Here is a 20,857-nt window from a genome sequence, read left to right as displayed (position 1 = left end):
CTCATGGTGGATGACTTACCTGAGCATCAGACATAAAAAGATGATTATTCCTTTACGTACAATGTTACTTTTATCAGCAACCAATCTTACTGGTTTGTGACCATGTAACCATTTTCTTATAGGTCAAGTGTCATCCTGATAAACATTCTAAAATAGATATTGTAATGAAAAATACATATAACATATTAACATACATATCACATATAACATATATAATAATAAAAAAAAACATATAAAAATAAATATGAGTGGAGAACGCGTCATCCATGCGCAAAGTTGCGGAAGTGTCATGCGACGTCCAAGTTGTCGCCATATTGGCTGCATCTCCTGTCTGTGACATCACCGCGGACATTCGCCATTGAAAACACGCTGTGGCCCATACTGTGGGAGAAGAACATGCCCCTTCTGACACGGAAGCTCTTTTCGAAGAAGAGAACATCTCACAACCATGTGAAGTTACCAGGACAATGTTACCATATTTAGATCATATGTGGATCACGGCCAAAATACCTCCCCGCGAGTGATCGGCTCCCCGTTTGAGCCACTTCTTCTGCGCGGCGCCGTGACGAGCCACCCTGGCCGACAAGACCGCCGGCCACCTCGACCTTGTCGACAAGGCCTGAGGATGCCGTCCTTCAGCGGCTGCTGCACGGAAGCCTTCCGATGCATACATCAATACATTTCGCACCCCTGACTTACGGATTATGCCCCCCCCCCAACTATTGTTTTTTTTAGTAGCTGTATACACACTTACCTGTCATTTGGAACCCACGAAGCTCTCGTCCTTTGCACCTGTGCAATCCATTTTTCACGGCGAACCAGGTCCCTTGGAAACTTATGAAGGGTAAATCCATCCTCCCGAGTGTTCGAGCAAGTAATAGGGGCAATACAACGAGTCGGCATTTTGGCTAACACGATGGAACAAAGAGCTACCTTCCCGCAGGTAAAACTGATAGAAACAAACGAGTCCGCTTGAGGGCGCTCCTGACCCGTACGTCACTTCCTGCTTCTTCTCCAAAACAAATCCTTCGAGAGGATTTTCATGGTGTGAGTTACAAAAAGCCGTATACGTCAAAAACATGTTTTGTGGTGAAATAAGGCATGGGTCCATACCAGCTGCCGTTTTTTCATTAATAACATACTAAAAATCATACATTTCATGACAGTGGCCCTGTAAATATAACTCATTAATGAATTGTAGTACAATAAAAGGTTATTTATTCATCATTATTTTTTTTGGGGGGGGGATGCAACCGGAGTCACACAAAATTCCAGTTGATCTGCCAGGCAGGAGCATAACCATGGATGCAATCTCTCAGAATGAGTGTCTCTGTGTGTTGGGGGGGGGCTCAGAGGGCACGCATACAGCCTGCAAATGGAGGGAGGGAGCCGTCCCTCTCCCCTCCTCGCCCGAGTGCATGCCATCTTCAAGACACGTAACCCAAATTATTGAAGAATGCGGTTGGCTATTTGGTGGTGGACGGAGAGGACGTAGGCGTAGAATGGCGGCCGTACTTCCATCAGACTGCCCCAGGGCAGCTGTGGCTACATAAGTAGCCTGCCACCACCGGGGTGTGACAGAGGAGTGAAAAAAAATAAAAAAAAAACTGTAAAGCAGGGGGCTCAATTTCAATTTACCTTGAGGCCGCGGGAGGCAAACTCCGGCTGAGGTTGAGCCACAGTATCGACACACATGCACACTCAAAAATGTGGAAAAAAATACAATCTTCTCAAATTTGTGTTTTGTTTTTTAACATAAAAAAAGACAAACAATGACACTGGTGTCAAGATGACGTGTGCAAAACTACTGATAAAACTCTCCATGGTAGTACTGCTGTAACTTTCACTCATGGAAAAATGTTTCTCTGCTTGCATCAAGCGCAGTCGATGACATGCCCCTGAGAGCCAAATACCCCACTGTGATTGGTAGATTCGTCAGCTCCGCACACAACACTGTTAGTGCCGTTCAAATAAAACTCGAGGACTTTCATATTCAGGTGAGGGCCACAAAATATCGTGAGGCCCAAAGGCTGCCATTTTGAGACTCTGGTCGTAAAGCATATTTGAGTGCCCATAAAAGGCATTATTGTTATTATTATTATTATTATTAACACATTCCCATTATTGGGGCACGCAATGTACAGTGTCATGTCACCTTTATAGAGAAGGAACTTCATCCATGATTGAGAGAGTGGTCAGAGTGGCAATGACTTGACAAACCATGTGATAATTGGTCGATGGTGGCAAAATATTACTTTCCCTTACTTTAAACATCATTAGGCAATCCTTTGCAACCCACAACAGGATGTTGCTGGAGTTCATCTCACTCTACTCCCCAGTTCTTAATCCCATTGAGGATTTTTTTTCTCACCATGGACATCTGAAAATATAATTTCCAGTGACATAAACCAGTGACCCTTCTGGATGCCATTGACACATCACAGAAGATGGCTGCAAAGGTTGGATAAGACACCGTAAAAGATTCATTTTCATCCACACCCCAATGCAAGAGAATATATTTGTAGTCATGTAGATAAAATCTTGTGGTCAGACAGACAGGAACGTCAGGAGGTTGAGGAAAACTGCACTGTAATTCTATAAACAACCCCATGCAGTTTTCATCAAAACTTTAACCATAGTTTACATCGGAACAACTCCTTCGGAGTACACTGTTTTATTTACAAGATGACCAAGCATTTCTTATCCATACCACAAGATTCAAGGACTTGTCATTCTGATGGCACTGACATATTAAAACATTTACTTTTGAGAGATGAACTAAACATTTTTAGGCAGGGACAGACTTTTCCCATCGATTTGTGGTGTTTTTTTGTAAAATGCACGTACTGTTTTGCAAATGTCGAGGAGGATTAGAGAAATTTACCAAACCGACTGAGGAAACTTGTAGTATGTGTCATGGGCATGGTCTGGCCACTGTCGTGGGCGGCACGTCCTGTGAGGGGCATGGCCAGGCCACTGCCGTGGGTGGTGCCACCTCGGACAGCTGTCACAGCTGTGTTACTTTTGGGACACTAATGAACTACGTACTTAGATGTTAAATGTGTCGTCGGCATTTGCCAATTCGTTGCGCACGCTTCACTGCATTCTGGGAAACTCCGCTGCGGTGTGTAAGTTCATGTAGAGCAATCCTTTGTCTCAGGCAGTCTGTGCCCTTTTAGTTTGATCACAACTTGTTATGCTTCTTTGTTTGCTTCATAGTCATCAGACTTTGTTTCACGTTGTTTAGCGTTTTGGTGCCTCTGCCTCGTCTTGGACTACCTTTTGGTGATTGACCTGTTTTTGGAATTAAACCACTCTGAACATTGTGCCTTTGCCTGGAATTCCTGCATTTTAGGTCCACCCCCGTGCCGCAGTTTTGAATCTATCCTAACTGTTTCTCACATGGGCTCTTTGGAAAATTAATTTCCAAGCTAAACTCAAGGTTGTAGATTATCTATATTGACTGACCCAACTCATGCCCACCAACATATTGCGTTCAGGGGACACCTGTCGTCCTCACTCTTCCAAAGAATGAAAGGTTTGTTATCTTCATAATGTAAGATAAAATACCCAATCAACACACAAAATAGGTTTGTCTTAGCTTTGCTTACATTTTCCCGATTATATCTCTCATTTATTATTAAAAATGTTTTTGTTTTCCCCCTTAAAGCACCGTACGTGCAGGTGTTGACCTGGTACGTGTCTGATCAGGCATGCAAGGTCCTTTGAAAGGTGTTTCCTGAGATCAACAAGATACAGTGGCTGTTTCCGTCCACAAGGATGGAGTGCTGCTGCAGCTGGATGCAGCGATGGAGGGGGGAAAAAATGAAAATATGGAAGGTTTTCCCAGGTGCGACAACAATTCTGCCTGAAAACAAAGAAAGCACCCACTCATTCGTGACCATATGCATCTTCACCTGACCTATTTAAATGATGAGACCCATGCCTGCTGAAAAGTGATGGAGGGCGGGGGCGGTGTTTACAGAGGACCCGAGGTCGCTACTGTATGAGTGTGAGTTTGTATCTAAGGGACTGGTTTGAGTGTCACCGCAGGAGTAACAACATAGAGTTTTAAAGGGCAGTTTGAGGGGTAGGTGGTAAGGCTTATAAGATCATCGAATTGGGCCATGAATATGTATGATGTCACTCAGCGTTCAGGTTTGTGTGTTGTGCACACTAAGCACATGTTTCCTCTTCATTTAAAAGGCCAGACAGTTCTTTTCATGCATATTGAATAGACACACACAAGGAAACGTGTGTAATCTGTGTTTGCACACGTGTGCGCGCAATCGGCTGTGGGTAGCTTTTTGAACGGCAAGCGTTTGCGTGCGTGCGCGTGTGTTTATGTTTTTATGAATGCATTGGCTTATGTAGAACAATCAATCACTTGCGTATTTGAATGGGAGCCAATGCAAAATTGCCTTTACGGACATGATGAACTGTTTGGTTGACCCAGAAGATACTACATACAATTGTACAAAACTTACATATTTACATATTGATTTCTATGGGTGTAGATCTCAAGTATACAATCTCATTTAATTACCTACATGACATTTAGTGACACCACTGCAAACGACACTAAACATTGTTAAATTAATACTGTTCAGCAAAGTTTACTACCTTTGTAAATGCAAAACGTTTGATCCAGTTCTTGTATTAGATCTCGAGCAATAATGTGAGTGATACATTTCCTTCTATTAGCCAACATTTATCTTTGCTCCAATGGAGACTTTTTGTTACACTATATACAGATTTTTTTCCAACTATTCATATGTGCATGAGCCAATTATTTGCCAATTCTTGGCTTCTCAAAAATAATATTTTCTGGCACTTGACCGCCTATTTTTTGTAGTTTTTGTTTGTTGGTTTTTTTGTCTTCATTTTTTTTTTTCCATGGCACCTTCTACTGTTCCCCCTCCTCTGCCAATAGAACTAAACTAAGCTCAACTTTATTTATAGAACACTTTAACCACGAGTTTGTTCTCTTCCTCCATTTCTCCAATTGTCTTTTCACTGCTCATTCCTTTTTTTCCTGTTGCAACCACCGTTTCCATCAGCTTGGCTTTCCCCAACCTTCCCAATTTTTCGATCCTTGTCTGCTCCATTTTCCACTCTGATCCCCCCCATTGCCCACCCCCCCTTCTTCCCATCTCCATTCTATATCGTTTTATCATCTTTGTATGATTTTGCGTCCATAGGGAGTGAGAGAGAGACTGAGTGTGTGTGTGATAGTAATCGCTGCAGAACGATTAAGATCTTGCTGTTCCATTGCTGAACCATGAGATGATTTATTGATATTTTGCAAGTGTTTTCTGGAGATGAGAATGTCGGGATTTTATCCCTGATCTAACTAGGCAACGAGGGGATTAACAGCTCCTTTCATCTAAAATATGCTTTGGGGCTCTTTGTTCAAAAAAAGTCAGACTTTAACTTAAAAGTGGCATGTCAGTTTGCTAAATATTTATTGGTTACACACTTAAATGTCTTGTGCTACATTCACTTGAGAACCTTAAATGAATATTGCTGGCTGTTAAACCCAAAGGTGATATTTCAAGAGACCAACAACAACATGGTGCCCCGTACGCCTACCCAAGTGAAACGTAGGGTGTGAATGAATGAATGCCATTTATTGTCATTACACAATGAGAGAGGAAAGCTACTGCTATGTCAGTCCATACATAAAAGCAAGGTAAAAATAAATAAAAAGGAATGTGTAAAATGGAATGCATAAAATGTATTACATAAGATCAGCGTGCCTTCACAATACCACAGCTAGAGGAAAAAATGAGAGTTTAGGGTGGTGATGGCTCTCTGACTCAGGTTTTATTCACCGGTACTTCACACATTTTATGTTTTGTTTTTGTCTTAGTGTTGATATCAAGTACGAGATGGATTTATTTTGGGGGAGAGGTGTTAGAACTGAGGTACAAGAGCCATTTTGATGCAGTAAATATTCTGGACTCCCTCCCAGAGCTATAGCTCCTTGCTAGAGTGTTGTGAGGTCGCACCGCAGCAGGAGGGGGTGGGGTCTCCTGGTGCCCGGAAGCCAACACGGAGCAGAACGCAGACTCCGCTGACTTCTTATCCAAGGCTAAGTCTCCCTGATCGTATTCTTCACCATCTAGTCTGGCGAACAGGATCGATGACCTCTTCAGTCAGCAGGCTACACAGCAGTATATTAAGGACAGCTTTGTTTTACGTTTCTGTGAAACATGGCAAGGATCGAGGACCCCCAATGAAGCCATACCCCCGGCAGGCTCCAGTGATTACAGAGTCGACCGCAGTGCAACAGAATATGGTAAAACATGAAGGAGGAGCAGCGATCCTCATTAAAGAATCCTGGAGCACTAACAATAAAGACACATCAGTCATGTTCTAAGAAGCTGTGATTGGCTGGTGACTAGTTCAGGGTGTACCCCGCCTCACACCCAAAGATAGCTAGCATAGGCTCCAGCGTACCTGCAACCCTATATGAAAAAAATATGGATGGGTGGATGTTCTGAGAACGTTCAGTATATTATAGTGTAGTGCAGGCAATTTTACCTGCCTAGAGAATGTCACTGTGTCATCGTAGTGTATATCCCTGAAAACTGTGAGCTGCACAACTTGATTGGCAGACATGAGAACTCCTATCATGCTGCAATATACTTGGAGGTTTAAACTAGTGAGAAATATCCCAAAAGCACCTTAAACTCTATCAATTTGTCCACTTGTCAACTTCCCCACCTGGGAAAATACCACTTCGGATAAATGCTACCATGACGTTAAAAATACATATCCTGCTGTTGCTAACCCACATAGTTAAATGTGACCATTTTGCTATCCAATAAGCTTCAACTAGACTGTGATGTTATCGACCAAAAATGCACTGAAAGAAATGCAGGGCTGCCTGGAGCTCACCGCCATGAACATTTTCAAGGAAGCCATGGAAAATTTTCACAAACACACTGTCTGGATAGTAATGAGTCTAAAAATGCCTGGTATGCGCTCAGGATGTCCATCAGGAATGCCAAGAGAAATTATACCAAGGAACTTGAACGCGGCTATGAGGAGAACAGCACTAGAGGCAGGTGGCAGGATTTTAGGTCAATGACATCAACAATACCGTGGTCCAAGACTCCATCCTGCCGATCAACCTCAACGCGTTCTATGCCAGATTCGACCAGAGCAACAGAGACATCCCCGATGCTGTGCAGCTGGCAGACCTGTACACAGACATCTTCAGCACTCTTGCACATCTGTGACTCTTATAAGGAATACTTCCTACTAACTGAATGTCTCTTGCTCTTTGTTCTTCTTTCTTTGTTCTTCGTTCTGAATGTCGTACCAGGGCAGCACCGACTGCTGGAGACAAATTCCTTGTCTGGCCAATAAAGCTGATTCTGTTTCTGATTTATACTTCTGGGAGAAAAACAAAATCACAAAATATTCTCTCCATGTAGCAAAAGACACTGAGAACTTTATTAATTGGATTGCCTTTCACAACAGATCACATAAATACAGTAATCCATCTTCTGTTTCGAATGACAGTGGACATGTGGAAGTCAATTATGGAATTTTGTACCCAAAGTGATGAAACAAGCAACAACACCATGATCTATTCTTGCTCCTTCAACTTTCAGTGTATTTATTTTATTTGCATTTTGTCTATATTTTTAGCTGAAAACATAGTTTGACAGTTGAATTGATGATAAACTAAAGGGGAAGATAGAAACAATCGCTCTCAAGAAATAAATGTACAAAAGTGGTACTGTTTTATGAATAACAGTTACTAGATATGTTTTTGCACTTGCAAGTAACAATCCTCGTGGCACAGTGGACCAGCTGGTAAAGCATTGGCCTCACAGTTCTGACGTCCCGGGTTCAATCCCAGACCCGCCTGTGTGGAGTTTGCATGTTCTCCCCGTGCCTGTTTGGGTTTTGTCTGGGCACTCTGGTTTCCTCCCACATCCCAAAACTATACAGCATTAATTGGAGACTCTAAATTGCCCCTAGGTGTGATTGTGAGTGCGGCTGTTTGTCTCCATGTGGCCTGTGATTGGCTGGCAACCAGTTCAGGGTGTACCCCGCCTCCTGCCCGTTGACAGAGCTGAGATTGGCTCCAGCACTCCCTGTGACCCTTGTGAGGATAATTGGCTAAAAAAATGGATGGATGGATGGAAGTAAAAATCCTAAAATCATACTTACAATATGACCTGCACACTTTTTCAGTGTTTTAGAATGGAGAAAGTTTAATACCTGGAATTAATGATTTTATTGCCATTATTAGTTAGGGGTTAAATCCACAATTTGAAAGTCAAACTGTGAGTCTTAATTCTTTTCTTCATACATTTATTTTCTACTGCATATGCTGTTTAGGGTCAACAGAGACCTGGAGCCTATCCTAGCTGACTTTGAATCATTAATCCATGGAAAGGAAGAATTTGGGCTGTCACGGCAAAAAATTTGTCAAACTAAACATATTCCACACTCACCTAGTTAGAATCTCTGCTGAATCATTTTTGGGAGATCTTTTCCTGGGTTCTCAGTCATTTCAAAGATTGAAATTGTATGTGGGTGTGTAAATGATTGACTCGTGCAAAAAAAAAAAAGGGGTAAGCATGTGTTGTGTAGGTAACAGTTTAGGAGATATAACCAACGTGTTAGAAATGTACCTTTTCGTTAAATTTATTAAAAAATGACCTGTCTTCATTCCACGTCTCAGCAGCTAAAAGGTTTGTTTGTTCCCAGATGCCCTACCATCTGCCTGATAAATGAGCCGATGCTAAAGTAGGAGCGCAAAAACCAAACTTCTTGTATTTTGCCCTCAAAACTATCCAAACGTACTGCAAATATCCAATATGCAATTTGGATGCATGGCTCCATGTCAAGCTGCTTCTGATACACATCCTTCACGTACGCACATGGGAAAAGATGTCAGTAAAGATAGATGGATACTTTTTTTTTTTTTTTTTTTGGAACACAGATGCACTGTGTAAAAGTATCAGAGGGAGCTCATCCCTTGGGCGGTGCCATTGAATTTTCCATTGTTCACTTCTGCTGCATTCCCTCTGCTTTTGAGGGGGATTGTCATGATCTGCACTTTTTGTTAAATTTGTTTTGATGAGATTTAGTTGGTGGCATGTTTTGTCAAGTTTTCCTGATACAGGCTGATGTCCTGTCTGCTGATTTGGTTGCTGCTCCATTTTTTTTTTTTTTTTTTTTTTTTTTGGTCTCTCGGCCTTCTACCTTGTCTTAACCAATCAGCTCCTTTCAACCACTCATGTCTTGTCAGGTGTTCCTTGTTGTCTGGTCAGTTTGCTTGTATTCAGTTCCCTGGTTGCTTTCAGCTCTTTTCAGATCAATTGCATGCAATTTTGTTGACTTTGCATACAATGACAAAAACAAACGAAAACTTGAACTTGAATCATTATCGTTTGTAGTCTGTTGCTCGCTCAGGGCCCACCACCAGACCTATCTCGCGGCCCGCCACTGGAGCTCGCTCGGGGAGTGCTGGCGGAGTTCGCTCGCAGCCCGCCCCTGGAGCTTGCTCATGGCCGGTCGCCGGCCGCCGGAGCTCGTTCGTCCGACTCTACATTCTACATTTACAGCCACAGGTTGAAATTCCTACGTCTTCCTGATCAACTGATACTGCTATTTCTTCGTCAGATGAGGATAAATCCGAGAAATCAGCGCTGGCCATAATTGTGTCGAGCCTTTGGTGTGGCACGTAATACGCTACATAATACGTCACATCCGCGCACGTAGATTATGTGACTCGCCAAAATGGCGGCGCCCCTGACAATTTGTAATTGTCGATACAAAACTTCTCAAAACACCATTAAATGAGAGAGTATTAACAACAATTTTAAGATACAGTACATATTACATGACCTATTGGATACATTGTTAGTACAAACCACCGGAATTTCCCTTTAATTTAGATTTAGTAAAGATAGCAAGATGGTGCCTCATGTGCACACGAAACCACCTGCTGGCGATATGTATAGTTACAGGAAGCTGTATGTTAATATGCGTGATGCATTGCAATATGGTGTATCTTTTGGCTCTTGTGAGGGACCATGAAAGACAAAAATTTGAGGGAGACATAATGTGTACACATGAAATAATAAAATATTGTTAAATTGTTTCTGAAATCTTAGTATCATATATGTGGAATTAAATATCAATAAATGAGTTAAATTGATTTCAGTTTTCATACATAATGTGAAGAAAATAATCACTTTAGAAAATACTTTTCAGCGCGCAAATCCGTGCCTAAATTCTATATTAAAAATTTATTCCGTTGTTTTAATGCTCATGTGGTTAATAACAGTGAGACCTGGAGGGGCATGAGTGGGAATAAATCCCACCCCAGTCCCCCCCCACCCAGAGCAGAATCCAAATGGTGTTCTGGTTTTGGACATCTGTGCTCATAATGCATTGTCTGAAACAAACACCACGTTCAAACATAAAGATGCACTTGGCACAAGGACACCCTCGGTCACTGTTCAATGATCAACTTGGTGGTCATGTCATCAGACTTGTCGCCGAATATCTTGGATACTCTGGCAAAGAGAGGAGCGGCGCTGTCAACGGATCACCACATGGTGATGACTTGGCTTTCACTCTGGGGGAAGATGCCAGTCAGACTTCGCAAGCCCAAACATATTGTGAGGGTCTGCTGGGAACGTCTGGCAGAATCCCCTGCCAGAAGGATTTTCAACCACCTCCGGGTGAACTTCAGAACTTCCTGAAGTGGTCATGTGGTCCACCCAGGCAGCGATGATTTGGACGTTATTATTTCCGACCCCTTCCGTATCTATTTTTTGGGTGAAAACAAATTGTTGTTCAAGATTCTCCTTGCCTTGATTAATGGTTTCCTCTGCGTTGGACTTCTCCAATTTTTTGTCTTGCCGCTAAAGCCACAAACCTTGATAAAATGATCGAACCAGCAGTGGACCCCACTGATATGGATTCTCTTCACCAGGTCCTTGTTGAACATGGAGTTCGGCATGAGTGGCTGATTCTGGATCACTTGGAGGAAGTGTCTCGGTTGCTCATTTCTTTTCAGAAGCAGCTTGCGACATTGCATGTGTCTCAACGGTCAAACCCTGCTCCGCCGACGTTCGTCCAGCCACCTGTTCTTAGTCTGGGCAGAAACGGCCATCTCACACACACACACACACACACATCTCAAGTGCCGGGGTGATCTTTGGGAGCATACATCCTGTGGCCACTACCCAATTTTCATGTCTGGTCTCTGCATTTGCCATTGGTTTTAGCATCACGACCATTTACCTGAGTAGTCTGGTAGAAGCCAGTTCTGGCCAGCCAGTGCAACCGCCTAGTGTCTGGGGTCCTGGATGTCCACCAGACCCCCAAATGAGGCTAGGTGGTGGCCGCCTCCAAGGCCCCTTCCACCCTTCCTTCTGTAGACAGTTTTGTTTTGCATTTGTGACATCTTGAATCCATTCATTATAAGAGAGAATTTATGTCATGATGTCTGTTTTGGCCAACTTTGTCCTTTTCGGAATTTATTTGGTTGCCACATTTGTCATATTTTTTCTGTTACATGTTCATGTCTTGTCTGCTCATTTGGGTTTTGTATCCACCTGTTCTCATCATCCCTCTACCTTTTGTCCACCAATCAGCTCCTTCCATCCACTTGTGTTTTGTCCAGGTGCTCCACATTGTCTCGCCAGCTTTGTTGCATTTAGTTCCCTGGTTCCTTCCAGTTATTGTCACATCATTGGAGCCCGTTGCTGTGAGTTAAAAGTTTCTCTTGTCTTCTTCTTCTTTTCTTCTTTTCCTTTCGGCTTGTCCCGTTAGGGGTCGCCACAGCGTGTCATCTTTTGCCATCTTAGCCTATCTCCTGCATCTTCCTCTCTAACCCCAACTGCCCTCATGTCTTCCCTCACCACATCCATAAACCTTCTCTTTGGTCTTCCTCTCGCTCTTTTGCCTGGGAGCTCCATCCTCAGCATCCTTCTACCAATATACTCACTCTCACGCCTCTGAACATGTCCAAACCATCGAAGTCTGCTCTCTCGAATCTTGTCTCCAAAACATCCAGCTTTGGCTGTCCCTCTAATGAGCTCATTTCTAATCCTATCCAACCTGGTCACTCCGAGCGAGAACCTCAACATCTTCATTTCTGCCACCTCCAGTTCAGCTTCCTGTTGTTTCTTCAGTGCCACTGTCTCTAATCCGTACATCATGGCCGGCCTCACCACTGTTTTGTAAACTTTGCCCTTCATCCTAGCAGACACTCTTCTGTCACATAACACACAAGACACCTTTCGCCAGCTGTTCCAACCTGCTTGGACCCGTTTCTTCACTTCTGACCACCACTCTCCCATTGCTCTGTATTGTTGACCCCAAGTATTTGAAGTCGTCGACCCTCGCTATCTCTTCTCCCTGTAGCCTCACTCTCCCCCTCCACTCCACTTCTCATTCACGCACATATATTCTGTTTTTTACTTCGGCTAATCTTCATTCCTCTCCTTTCCAGTGCATGTCTCCATCTTTCCAATTGTTCCTCTGCATGCTCCCTGCTTTCACTGCATATGACAATATCATCTGCGAACATCATGGTCCAAGGGGATTCCAGTCTAACCTCATCTGTCAGCCTATCCATTACCACTGCAAACAGGAAGGGGCTCAGAGCTGATCCCTGATGCAGTCCCACCTCCACCTTAAATTCCTCTGTCACACCTAAGGCACACCTCACCATTGTTCTGCTGCCATCATACATGTCCTGTACTGTTTTAACATACTTCTCTGCCACACCAGACTTACGCATGCAGTACCACAGTTCCTCTCTTGGTACTCTGTCATAGGCTTTCTCTAGATCCACAAAGACGCAATGTAGCTCCTTCTGACCTTCTCTGTACTTTTCCACGAGCATCCTCAAGGCAAATAATCCATCTGTGGTACTCTTTCTAGGCATGAAACCATACTGTTGCTCGCAGATACTTACTTCTGTCCTGAGTCTAGCCTCCACTACTCTTTCCCATAACTTCATTGTGTGGATCATCAACTTTATTCCTCTATAGTTCCCACAGCTCTGAACATCCCCTTTGTTCTTAAAAATGGGAACTAGAAAACTTTTCCGCCATTCTTCAGGCATCTTTTCGCCCGCTAGTATTCTGTTGAATAAGTTGGTCAAAAACTCCACAGCCATCTCTCCAAATTGCTTCCATACCTCTACCGGTATGTCATCAGGACCAACTGCCATTCCAGTTTTCATCCTTTGTAGTGCCTTTCTGACTTCCCCCTTAGTAATCATTTCCACTTCCTGGTCCTTCACTCTTGCCTCTTCAACTCTTCCTTCTCTCTCATTTTCTTCATTCATCAACTTCTCAAAGTATTCTTTCCATCTATTTAGTACACTACCGGCACCAGTCAACACATTTCCATCTCTATCCTTAATCACCCTGACCTGCTGCACATCCTTCCATCTCTATCCCTCTGTCTGGCCAACCTGTAGAGATCCTTTTCTCCTTCTTTCGTGTCCAACCTGGTGTACATGTCTTCATATGCCTCTTGTTTAGCCTTTGCCACCTCTACCTTTGCCCTACGTCGCATCTCGATGTACTCCTTTCGCCTCTCCTCAGTCCTCTCAGTATCCCACTTCTTCTTCGCTAATCTCTTTCCTTGTATGACTCCCTGTATTTTGGGGTTCCACCACCAAGTCTCCTTCTCCCCTTTCCTACCAGATGACACACCAAGTACACTCCTGCCTGTCTCTCTGATCACCTTGGCTGTCGTCGTCCAGTCTTCCGGGAGCTTCGGTTGTCCATCGAGAGCCTGTCTCACCTCTTTCCGGAAGGCTGCACAACATTCTTCCTTTTTCAGCTTCCACCACATGGTTCTCTGCTCTACCTTTGTCTTCTTAATCTTCCTACCCACCACCAGAATCATCCTACATACTACCATCCTATGCTGTCGAGCTACACTCTCCCCTACCACTACTTTACAGTCAGTAACCTCCTTCAGATTACATCGTCTGCACAAAATATAATCTACCTGCGTGGTTCTACCTCCGCTCTTGTAGGTCACTATATGTTCCTCCCTCTTCTGGAAATAAGTGTTCACTACAGCCATCTCCATCCTTTTTGCAAAGTCCACCACCATCTGCCCTTCAAAGTTCCTTTCCTGGATGCCGTACTTACCCATCACTTCTTCATCGCCCCTGTTTCCTTTACCAATATGTCCATTACAATCTGCACCAATCACAACTCTCTCGCTGTCTGGGATGCTCAGAACTACTTCATCTAGTTCCTTCCAGAATTTCTCTTTCAACTCTAGGTCACATCCTACCTGTGGTGCATAGCCGCTAACCACATTATACATAACACCCTCAATTTCAAATTTTAGTCTCATCACTCGATCTGATACTCTTTTCACCTCCAAGACATTCTTAGCCAGCTCTTCCTTTAAAATAACCCCTACTCCATTTCTCTTCCCATCTACTCCGTGGTAGAATAATTTAAACCCTGCTCCCAAACTTCTAGCCTTACTACCTTTCCACCTGCTCTCTTGGATGCACAGAATATCAACCTTTCTCCTAATCATCATGTCAACCAACTCCTGTGCTTTTCCTGTCATAGTCCCAACATTCAAAGTCCCTACACTCAGTTGTAGGCTCTGTGCATTCCTCTTTTTCTTCTGACGCTGGATCCGGTTTCCTCTTCTTTGTCTTCGACCCACAGTAGCTGAATTTCCACCGATGCCCTGCAGGTTAGCAGTGCCGGGGGCGGGCGTTGTTAACCCGGGCCACGACCGATCCGGTATGGGATAAAAGTTTCTCTTGTAATGTTACTTTATGTCATGAGTTTACACATAAAGCGTCTTTGCTAGTTGGAATCTTGTTTTTTGATAGTTTTTTGTTTTTCAAAATAAACACTTTTTTTTTTAATTCTCCCTGGCTTGACTCCCAGTTTCCGTTACCCGAGGGTCCTCCATCTTTTTGTCTTGCCACCAAAACCACGAGCTGTGACACAGATACACAAAAAGCATTTGAACACTGCGACTACAAAAAAACAACAAGTACAAAAACAATCTGTCGGGGATATTTCGAAATACAACCACAGGCCTGAGCGTCATTGGGTTTTGATCTGGCAGACGTTTAGACTCCGCTGTTGTAAAATCACTTGAATTTCCGAAGGGAGTCTGGACTCAAAGAAGAAAAATATACTCAGTAGTGCTGGTCTGTTTACTTAAAGGAGTATTATTGAAACTTCCATCTGAACTGAATATTCAGGGTAAATTAGCATTTTGGTTGGGAACCCAGACTGCAGTTCCCTGTCGGTTTCTCTGCATCCGTAATAATCAGCAATACTAAAGAAATGGTGGCTAACTCAAGTTGCTGATTTTGTTATATTCAACATCAGATCCATTGTTTCTTTCCTCCTACTGTAATTTGTATTTTAAACCCTAACGCTGATGATTTTGTTAAAATGCTTTATATTTCACAAAATTTCGATCTCATTTTGGAAACATCTGTTTTCCTTCCAGTCGTATTAAAACAAACCTGCTTTGGGATTTAAAATCAAAGGCCGGCATGTCAAAAAAAGCTTTATCTGGATGTTATCCAGATAGAATTCTCTATTTCATTTCACAAATGCAATCCTATTAAATGTCTTCAAATTATCTCTGTCAAATCTTATCATATTAGTTTGAAGTTAGTTGTGCTTACATAGAATCTTATTACATATTCCTAGCTGGATCTTCAGAAAAGCTGTTTCCTTTTTTTTTGCAATGAAGATTTCAGATAGCTGCTAATCACTCATTATACTCTCTATGAAGGCAACAAATGTATAAGCATTTCATTTTTTATATATCATACTGTAATTTCAAAGCATTATTCTTCCAGTCAAAAAAACATAAATATCTACTTACTGTAAAAAGCGTAAGCAGTGTAAGCGTGGGTCCATTAATCAGAGAGGTAATTGAATATGAAGAATGTGAATCAATAACTTAATTTGACAACAAATGAACAAAAAAAAGTACTGCAGAAGTTTGAAGCCATTTAGTAATCTCTGCACATAGTTAAGTTCACTTCTGATGCCATTATGTGATCCATTTTAAGCATTAGAAAGCCTTTTGAGGTGCCCGACATTTCTGCGACTCAAGATTTTCACCCCTAATTTGACTGCAGAATACATCAATGCACATATCTGATCTTACATCTTCATAAATTATTCAAACTTCACCTGCTGTGTGTCATCAGTGATTTAACAGCTCGTGTCTCACACTAACTCATCAGCAGAGTGACACAAGCCACACAGCAGCCCGCCCACACATCCAGTACAGTGCCGCGTATACACATCCTGTACTTTTATACACTCGCACGCACTCAGGAGTGTGCACTCACTGTGCTCGAACGCGAGCACACCTACATTGATTGCGCTTAAACCTTGATGACTGGGACTTTTCCTATCTGATTAGAAGTGCAATGTCTGCAACTCTTACTCTGTCCTTCTGAGAATCATTCTGCTCCTCTTCTTCGCTGTCTCTGTGCATCTGTTCTTTTCTTCTATGGAGGAAAAAAAATACTTTCCTGGCAAGAAAAAGTAACAATTGAAGATTCTCTGCTGCCTCCTCCAAAAGGGGCTGATAAATTGGCAAAGCAGCTGTCGGTTGAAAAAATTCTGTCGTGCACATTGCAGACATCTACTGATGTTTGTGCTCTAAAGTCGCGTATCGTGAGTAGTAATCGGAAACAAGCATTAATGGATGGCAATAGGACACCAAACTGGGGACGTTTGACCAAAAATGTGAATCTCGGACTAAAACTCAAGCCCAGTTATTGACTGATTACTTAATATTCACACAGCCTCTTGCCTTGTCAACAGTGAAAGGGTTCCACGACTTTTCCTGAAAATAAGGATCACAAAAAAAAATACATGGATGCAGTCATTCAAATTTGAAAAATGTACGGATGTCTTCAGTCATGCCTGCAGATAAAGTTGCAGGTGTGATTAGGGATGGAGTCTCAAGGCCCTAAAATAACTTACTGGAATAATATAACATTACTTTAAATTAAAAATATAATAAAGAAATACATAACTAAAATAGGAAACAAAAATGTCAAACTCAGAAATGATCATTTCCAGTTTCAACTGATATGAGTAGAACATAATATAAAACGGTATTTCAAATTTTTCATCAATAAAAATTCTTGATCTGAAAGTTTATCTGAAGAAAAGTTAAATGCACTGGCCTGTCAAGGAATAAATACAAATGGTCTATACCTGCAATGTTTTGAAAATGTTGAAAGTTTAGTTTAACATTATTGGCGTTAGTGCCAACGAGCTACCGATACATTGTAACAAACGTTCCTGTCGCCAATCGTGATGTATTGTTATAATCTAGCGTAATTTAAGGCAGTATCTCTTGTCAATCCATTGATGAAAGCTAGCAGTAGATCACCTATATCGTCCTAAAGCATGTAGAGGGGAGGGCAAGGGGGGTACGGCGCGACTGCCATAAATAGGAGGCCGGCTCGCAAGAATGGGCCTTTATGTGCGTGCGCTCGACGTATTGGCCACACCTGAATCAAGCGACGAGGTGGATGATAGTCTAACGTCTTTTTTTTGGGTGGGGCACGGCATCACACGATCAAACAAAACTGCCTCGCGATTGACGCATTGAGCACCCCTGGGGTAACTGAATTTCCCTTGACATGGCCCACGATGTTGATGACTTTCGACGTAAATGCGCTCGCAGTAGGTGAAGCAGCTCAGAATATGTGCTTTTGGCATCACTTCCCCACATGCTCAGTACTTTTATCTTGTATTTCCTGTTTCCAGTAAAAGAAGGCATTAAACACGAAAAGGTAACGATTTTGAGAATCAAGGCCAACTGACAAATGTGGAAAACTTTTACAAGAAAAGTTTTTTTTTTTCTAGAAACATCTAAACTGCATCACTTTTGGGACCTTTAACCGTACAACACATTTCCAAAAAGCCGATTCCCATCTCGCTATCGTTAGAGACCTTGCTTGTATCCTTGATTTACACCTCTATCACTCGATCTGATATGACAGATACTGGATGACCAAAATAAAATGAAACCCAGCAAAGATGGATGCCTCCACTCTCTGGCTGCCCCCGATCTCCCATATTTTTTTGTAAACTCAAACTCTGTGAGACTTGGAATCCTAGGTGCATGATCTAAGGTACATTTAGTGTTTGTTTGTTTTTTTTAAGTCTAAAGTAATTAATTGCCATTACTCCCTTTTCAGGACTAACAGGGTGTGCACGATGCATTTTACTGTATATCACTCTTTGTTTGTGCTTACTTAAGCTTAAGAGGCAACACTGGATTATGTTGCTCACCCTGATTGAATTTGATGCAACATCTGCATGTTCATCAGTGCTCAAGTGGATATTTGTTGTATCTAATATAAGAGATAAGTCAAAATGAGATCTTTTCTGTTGAAAAATCCTGATGTAAAAAATACTGACATTTGTCATAAAAACAAAAAATATTCTTCCTTGAATACAAACCTCTATTCAGTATGTAACTATGCCTCACAGTTCAGTACTATTGGGAATGTCCATGTTGTTGAAAAACCGCCCTGCAACTTTGCTTGCTCATTTCTTAAATAAGTTAACTACAAATTTTATTCTTCAACAGAACACTGTGAAAATATAGATATAAATAAAATAGATTACGTCAACCCAGTATGTGATATAGCCAAATGATAAATGTTGGTGTACTTGATGTCTGATCTTGTGTAAATGTTGTTTGCCTAAACCGAAGTATAAAAAGTGAAGCTACAGTAATTTCTTGAGTATAATGCGTACTGAAGTATAATGCGCACCCCCAAAGTTAACCTTAAAAAATCAGGAAAACCATTCTACCAATGTACAATGCAGACCACCAATTTCCTGCTAATCACATGCTCAAAATATTAGGAATTACCTGTATGTCTATTTTGCTAGGTTTGTTTTTCAAAAAAATGTCTCTACAACAAACATTAATAATAATCTTTGTGCATGTACTGATGCAGGTAATGTACAGTATACCTTGGAACATGCCATAGGACACGCTTCTCCTGGTCCCTGCGACTGTCAGAACAAAATCCGTCAACCAACTCAAATAAATGCTCAACGATGGCATAACAGTTTATTAATACTGTTGATAACACATATTACAAAGTTGGATGTTTTGGAGACAAGGTTAGAGAGAGCAAATGAGAAAAGAGCAAGAGGAAGACCAAAGAAAAGGTTTATGAATGTTTTGAGGGAGGACATGAGGACAGTGGGTGTTAGAGAGGAAGATGCACGAGATAGACTTAGATGGAAAAAGATGACACGCTGTGGCGACCCCTAACGGGACAAGCCGAAAGGAAAAGAAGAAGACAGTCTTAAATAAATAACTATTTACCACTGTTTATTTTAAACATTTTGTTTTCATTAAATATTTGTGCATAAAATGTTTGTGCATAGCGCAGTTTATCCACTATATTACATATCTTTGGCCAAGACTTCAAACGAAGCATCTGACTCATCTTGAATATGAAAATATCTATCTTTGGTGCATCACTGTCAAACTCAGGTTGGTAGGGCACATTACCATAATATATATAAATCTATAACATAAGACATCGAATATCATATCGAAATTTATATGTATACCTTTTTTTAACCACTCTATGTACCTGTATACGACTATATAATGTGATTGTATTTTTTATTTTTTATCCATACCTAAATATAATGCGCTCATTTGATTTTTGTGAAAATACTTTTGGAAAAAATTGCACATTTTTGAGAAATTACAGTAATACTCCAGATGAGGATATGTATACTTATAGAATATCCTACAATTATAACGCAACAAATTTCTCACAAATGTGATCCATTCATTAACTTTGAGAGGCTGGAAAATACACAAAATATTTTTCATTGCAGTATAGCTAAAAAAACAAAAAAAAAACTTGAAAAATATGAGGGGGCACAATTTTTTAAATACATTTACATGTAATCACTTGTCACGGTAATTGCATCAAAGCGATGCATTTGTAGACAAACACACATGGCTTGTAATGAGAGCATGCATTATTAAACATTTGTACTGTCAATTACAGGCATATCATTAAATACCAATGATAATTTGTGCGGCACTTCAGAAAACAAAGAGCTTGTGACAGTGGGAGTGCTATTAATGGAGCAATAAGAAAGCAATGATTGGATCTGTGCAAACATAGATAAATCACCTGTGCGCCTTGGTTAAATTTCCCATCTGGTGGCAGTGTGCTGCTGTCTAAATGAGGAGCTCCACATTCTGCAATATGACAGTTCTGTCCGCCATTTTGTGGGGTAGGGAAGGGCGGAGGGTGAACATCAGATAAGTTAAGGTGACCCGACGTGAAAGGTTTGGAGATCGGGTGACTTAGCATTGTCTTCACTGTAAAACTAGACTTGTGAGGGACTGATATGAATAATATGAAAACATTTTTGAAAAAAAAAAAACACACACATGCACATCGGGAGGCCTGTCCCAGCTGCCATTGGCCAATTACATTTTATTTATAGTAGTGGCATATTTCAATGTGCTTAAACAATCACAAACAACAACATTGTACCTCGCTAATGGCTACATTAATTGACAAAATACACTAGAAAATCTACAAAACAAGCTTAAAACAGTCATTTATCTTTTGGAGCAATTTGTGGATTAACAAGGAGACAGACAAGAAGAGAATGAATTTAATTAAAGGGATGACGGAGCAAGACTGGCTGGGACAGTCGAGAAAGCGGACTCCAGTGGAGCCCCGCAGTTCAGCACTCGTGGATTCAGCGATCAGGTGCTGTTTCAATTTTGGTTTTTGTTTCTTTTTCAATTTTTTTTTTTTTTT

At 41.6% G+C, this 20,857-nt stretch overlaps 1 protein-coding gene across 5 annotated transcripts in view; it reads left to right on the top strand.

The window, feature by feature from the left end:
• The window catches only part of il1rapl2 (interleukin 1 receptor accessory protein-like 2), a 338,297-nt gene that overhangs the window by 203,238 nt on the left and 114,202 nt on the right, over positions 1 to 20,857 (top strand). The gene's annotated exons all lie outside the window — the stretch shown is intronic.

Source organism: Syngnathoides biaculeatus, chromosome 11 (genome assembly GCF_019802595.1).
Source record: "Syngnathoides biaculeatus isolate LvHL_M chromosome 11, ASM1980259v1, whole genome shotgun sequence".
NCBI lineage: Eukaryota > Metazoa > Chordata > Actinopteri > Syngnathiformes > Syngnathidae > Syngnathoides > Syngnathoides biaculeatus.
The sequence above is the reverse complement of the archived record's forward strand: the minus strand, read 5'-3'. Positions and strand labels throughout refer to the sequence as shown.